The sequence below is a fragment of the Melanerpes formicivorus genome, unplaced genomic scaffold (genome assembly GCF_026170545.1).
Source record: "Melanerpes formicivorus ecotype bairdi unplaced genomic scaffold, bMelFor1.0.p_v2 SCAF_41, whole genome shotgun sequence".
Lineage (NCBI taxonomy): Eukaryota > Metazoa > Chordata > Aves > Piciformes > Picidae > Melanerpes > Melanerpes formicivorus.
This window is the reverse complement of record NW_027142393.1, coordinates 2,520,044-2,526,489: the sequence shown is the minus strand read 5'-3', so window position 1 is coordinate 2,526,489 and position 6,446 is coordinate 2,520,044.

Below are 6,446 nucleotides of genomic sequence, written 5' to 3'. Positions count from 1 at the left end.
AATTAGGACCGCGGGTTTCAGCTCATTTAAAACCAATTCAAAAATGCAAGTTTCATTATGTTCTCTAAAGGCTATGAACAATTGCTGGAGGAAAATATCTGCCGAGCTTAGAGCCTCCCATCGAGCCTGTAAGCTGAGTCAGGCAGTGTCTAGTATTGAAGAGCCATCTGCAAAGGCTCTGCTCTACCTGCATGGGTCATGTCGTGACCAAGATTTTTCACAGCATCTAGTTTAAAGCTAAATTGGTGTGATAAAAGTGTCCACACCTGCATTTTCAACAAATATGAGGCAAGCAAGATGATGGTAGTTAATGCAATGCAATGACATTCATTAAAGAATCAAGCCCATTTCATAGAATCATAAAATTGTCAGGGCTGGAAGGGACCTCAAGGATCATCTGGTTCCAAGCCCCCTGCCATGGGCAGCACACCTCACACCAGATCAGTTTGCTGAGAGTCACATCCATCCTGGCCTTAAAAACCTCCAGGGATGGGATATTTAACATTTAAGAGAAAACAGTTATTATGTCTTAATGTTGGCTTATGTATTAACAGTCACATATTATTTTAATGTGCTTAATTAATATAGATAAGCTTAAGCCATTCTAATGTCATTCCTTCTTGTAGGAATTTGTCGTTTACACTGTTGCATTCGGTTCCCATCATTCCAAAATCATGCTTTAAGTAATTAGATTAAAAAAACTACAGTTGGAATTGTTCTTTGTCTTTCCCTTTTTTCTCTTAGCCTCCAACCTCACGTTTTCAGCTTCTTGATAATAAGGACCAGGGGCTGGTTTTTAACAGCGGAAGTTGATGGTTTTAAAGCATCAGATGAATCCAGGAGCTTGTGCTTTGGTTAGATGGCACTAGGGAAATGGACACCAACAGCAAGGTAGAACTGGTTTGTAATTCTGGCCAGCCCCACTTGTTACCAACATTATTTAATTGCACAGGACTTTTCCATGAGCAAGTGAGTCTAAATAACTAACTATCTTATTCTCAGATTGCAGGTATCATGTCAGTCGTGAGTGGCATCAATCCTGCCATGGAGATAGCTTAATTGGGAACCAGTGAAAGCAGTTAACAGATGGCCATTTATAAATCTGGGGCTGGGCTGGATGTTAAATATTTGTGTTCATGAGATTATAGAGTTGGAAGAATATGCCACATGGCTTTTGTGACAAGACTCCATGTGCCCAGTGCACGATGCATGCCCTGGAGATGCACATGGAGGTCCCAGTGCATCCTCTCCTGTGCCAGTTCCCAGAACAAAAGGGTCATGTATTTAGTCTTGGAGCTCCTCCATGCCAGGGAAAGCCTGACTGTAACAGAGACCAAATCCTTCCTGTAGAGCCTGAGGCAGTTTGTGTCGATGAGATCCAGCTCTTCTTTGGTGGTGGGGTGAGAGCCACAGAGCCCAGAGCTCCAGGGGTCTTTCCACCTGTGGGTTCACAGTGCTTGAAACCTTGCAGCAACACCTGGGAAAAAACTAAATCTCTATCTCAGGTCTTGGCAGCCAGCTAGGAAATTGATTGCTTCTCATTTATGTCCTGTAGAACGTAAATGTATTTGTAAATTTGAAAGCAGCTGCTGATGCTCAGCAGTAAACTGATTTTGTTTTACACAACCTTTGCTGTTTGGTCTTAAGCTAGTGAAGCTTGCCTGTATCCAGCACTTCTCTTTGCATTTCAGGGAAGATTTTGTCTAGCTGCCTCTGTGACATATGGTAATGCTTAGTGTGTGCTGTATGGCCTGGAGCCATACCACTGCAGCCTGTATGAGCCTCAGATCTCCCAGGCTAAGGGAATCGGGAAAAGTCAGTGTTTGAATGCGAGGGACCTCCTAGAAAAAGTCAGAGTACAGCGGATTGTGCTGGTACAAGGACAAGATGTTCCTCTCTCAGGGCTGAAGCAATTCCCCACGTGGGGCTAAGGTGACTCTGCTCTCCTCGTTGCCTTTTGGATTGCAAACTAGACCACTAACGCACCGTAAATGATCTCACAGATCTTAGCCATGGGAAAACAGCAAACAATCCTGCTTCCCAAGGTAACCTAGAGGGAAGTGGTGGTGTGGAGGAAAGTTTCACAAGACCTTTTCTCTCTTTTTTTTTTTTTTTTTTTGGGGGGGGGGAGGGTGGGAGGAAGTCATTCTCATTGCCACCTTCCTTTACAGGATGCAGCTCACTCTGCCTAAATACCAGTGTGTTTTTTTCTCACACAGACTGCTCCCAGCCTCCCTGAGAAGCTGAGAGAGCTTCAGCAGTATCCTCTGCGTAGCCTGGTGGGCACAGAATCCCACCCATGTCTGTGTGTCAGGGTGGGAGAAGAGGGGAGGAGTGTGGCTATGGATTTGGCTTTGCAGCCTCTTCTTGGCGATGTTATTAATTCGTTCTGGGACCTTGGGAGACTTGTTTAACCTCTCTTTGTCTCAGATTCAAACCTCTACAAGCAGTTATTATAACATTTGGCTGCATCATGGCATTGTTGAAAGGCTTAATTAAATTAAGTGTTCTGAGATCTTTGAATGAAAGGTGCTATCCAAGTGAAAGCTTGTTGATGATGATGACTCAAAATTATGAGGCCAAGTCTCTCACAAGTTGTACACAGCCCTTGGTTAGACAAAGCTATTTTTAAACATTGTATTTAGTGTAGCATTAAAAGTGTTTTGGGAGTGCCATGTGTTATGGACACAACATCTGACCACAGTGGGAGTGATTTGTCAATGCAGGGTTGTAATGGTAGGAACCAACCACACATCTTTCACATGTAGGCCAACATGTGCTGGTCACCCCCCCAAAAAAATTATTTACTTATTAAAGTTTATTTCAAATCTTCATTGTGAAGGATGCTCAGGACACTTTATTATGTTTTCTCAGATGGGAAGTGAGAAGGAACTTCTTGAGGAAACTAGTTTGCAGGCATCATGGCCGAAAGATGCACAAATGGAGATCTTCTGTCTTCAAGTCTGTGAGTACCTCATGGGGAGGACAGCATGCAGAGTATGTTGGGACATTCTCAAGTTGATATCTTGCTCTCAGCAAGGAGGGAAAACTCCATACTCCTCTTTTAATTTGTATTCCTTTGTTACTTATGCAATACCTCCTGTGCTCTGGCGGGAGGGCTGTGGCCCTAAAATTCCTCTCACTATCATAGTATCATAGAGTGGAAAGGACTTGTGAAGACCATCTAGGCCAACCCCTAAGCTTCACCTGTTTCTTCACAACTTTGCCTTTTCCAGCATCCCTGACATGATCATGCTCAGCACTCTTTTCATTTGGCAGCTTTTCATCTAAATTTTTCAGGACATTAATTTTCTAACGGCTTGTATTGGGAAGTGTCATCTTCCAGTATTATCCCAGTAACCCCAGTGAGCCATTTCCCCCTATCTCTATGGCCATCTTCAGCTAGCTATCAGTCCTTCTGCACTTTTCTCTCCCAGCTTCTTTGGTTTTTTTTCTAGTGTCCTTCTATTGCACAAAACCTACCTTACCAAAGTCACTAGAAAAGTAAGTGTAAAGGCTATGTCAGGATATCTTAAATAGACTAATTTTGTTTGGTTTGGGTTTTTTTGTGGTGGGTATCACAGACATAAGACCAGGTCTAGTAGTGGAGTCTGAGCTTGTTAAAGGTCTGCTTTACGAGCTATTCTATCACAAGTGGGAGCCTTTCAATAGACAGGAAGGATGGTATTTTGGTTAAAGCCTTCAGGAGATCAGGATTCAGCTCCTAGCTCTGCGTGCTTCCTGTGTGGTTTTGGGAAAGACACTTTGTGCCATAATTCCCCATCTGCAAACTAAAGATGATATTACATCCTGTTTCTCACCTTCTCCCTGCAAGCTCTGTAAAGCTGCAGAGGCTGTGAGCTCTGTGAGGCAAATACTGTCACTTTTATATGCAGCTCTCTCCACAATAGCCTTCCACTCTCAGCTGAAGACTAATGACTCTTGTAGTGCCAATAATAGATAATAATTGTAATCGTACATAATACTTCTAGCTTTACTTGCACTTAAGGTTGATTCTTCCAGACTTCCTGGAAGTTTATCTTGGGACCAGCCTGAGCAAAGAATAATCATATCAAACTGTGCTAAATAAGGTGGATTTCGATTCTCTCATCTTCTCCCTCTGTTTACTGAAGGAGAACGAACAGCAGACTTAAGACCATCAAACTCATTTCACCTTTGTTATATTTAAACTAATTAGTCTCAGAGATGAAAAATGCATTTCTCAGATTCCAGATAATCTTAAACAAAACACTTCATGCTGATTTTATTCTGCTTCTATCTGTGCAAAGATTAAACAAACCCCACAGTTGGTTTCATCTGCCAGGCTTCAAAAAAACAACCCAAAACAAAACCAAAGACAACAAAACCCCAAAACAACAAAAGAAACCTAAATAAAAATTATGCCACAGAAAGAGAAGGGGGAAAATAAATCCAAGGCAAGGTTTTCAGTGCTATGAGTCTGCTCATCCCTAGTTTATCTTCTGCAAATGAGCATGTATAAAACAGTCCACCTACTGTTCTAGTTGCTACGATATAATGCAGTTCCACTGAATGATCCTGTTAACCTAACCTTCAATTTGCTGGGATTTGAACTCTGAATTACAGCTTACTAACATAGTTTAACAGCTGGTACAAGGGCTTCTTTTGAATTTTTAATCACATGAATTAAAGATTGCTGGAGATGCTTTTCAGACCTCCACTAGCAGTGATCCAATGTACAGAAAGACAAGTATAGGTAGCCCCGTGAGGATTAAGAGCACAAAGGTACTATGGCTTGTGAAGCTAGGCTGCACTCCTCGCTTGCCAAATTAGGGATAGTCGTGCAAATTATTCATACAAAGATAAGTTCACATTATGGCTCCAAATAGACCCTGAGACATACAGCTTGATTTTCAAAATCCTCTTTTCAGCTTGCATTTGCGTACCCAGCGTGCACCACACAGGTTTGGGAGATAAAGCTGAGTTTAGCAAAAGTGTTTCTGGTGTTCTGTGTGTTAAAGAGTGCATAGACACACACAGAAGAGAAAGGGAGAAAGAAATACAGAGAGAGTGATTGCAACTGATATCTGGAATGCAATGAAAACAAACATGACCGTCAGTGGATGTTTTGAGGTGGATGTAATCATTTGTTGCCGTCGCACAGCGTGTGGAATGCATGTGTTTAGATTCTGTGTCTTTGCCTCTCTCATTATTTATTCCAAGAAGATCATCCTTATTGAGGATATTTCTCAGGGAAAAAAAAGGGGGGGGGGGGGGGAGGAAAGAAGTCCAAAATATAGCTCAACTGGAAATGTCTCTATCCTAACCCGCCAGCTGATGAGTGCTGTGAGAACCTGGGAAAACAGATCCTGCTTCCCAAGTTCATGAGCCCTGCAAGCCTGAAGATCAGCAAAATAAAGCTGATGGAGTTGTTTAAACAAAGTAAGTTGGGGAGAGGGGGAGCGAGGCGGGGGGGGAGGAAGAAAAAGGGGAAAAAAAGGAAATTAGGGCAGCAGGAACAAGAAAGCATGTTGCTTCTTAATTATGCTGTGCTCTCTCTCTCTAATGGATTGGCCTCCCCACATGCGCTAACTAAAGCAACTGGCATGTGGCATCCTCTGCAGAGAGAGGAGCAGTGGCAAGTGTACAGCTGTTCGTGCTGACACACAGGTGTTGGGTTTTTGGATTCGATAGCTAGACAGATTTTTAAGGGTGTACAGGGGAATCAGCTGCAGTTGTTACACAGAAAGTGAGTTGTCCAAGGATACTGGAGTTAATTATTCTGTAAATCCCACTTTGTAGCCAAGGCTCGGAGCTGGAATCGGAACCCTGCATACCCTGCTCCTTGCCAGCTCTGGGTCACTCACTGATTTCTTTGCTCTACCCTTTTCATTAAGTGTTGCATGTGAGCTGGCGGTGGATGGAGAACTGAGACAGCCAGAAAGCAGGAAGGTCAAGTGGTGATGGCAGGCGGGGATTGATCACTGGCCCCCTCAGAGGGCACAGCATCTCTGGGAAGATAGAATTGGCCAAAGAGATGATGCTGAAGCTACAGGCATGTCCTAGGGGAAAGACTTAAAGTCAGTAGGTGGGGAGAAAGTTTGGGAGGAGTTCTGGCAGCTTGCTGTGGTTGTACAAAAAGTCCAGCACTTAGAACACTTAGAACTGCATTAATGGCACTGAACAACATGGTGGCTTCAAGCACTTGGGGTAGATGGTATTTGAGTGGATACCGAGGATATGACCACCTCCTACAAAGTTTTTTCTGTAGATAGCCAGAAATTTGTCCTTTTTCTTTTGCAAGCCTCCCCCTGCAAGAGGGATGGACCAGATGACCTTTGAGGGTCCCTTGCAATGCATGCATTGATTCTATGATTAATGTAACTGTGCCTCAGTTTCCCCAGCTTACAAATGATATGATTTCATCAAATGACAAATGTTCTCAAAATACAGGGCAGGGTGCTGCA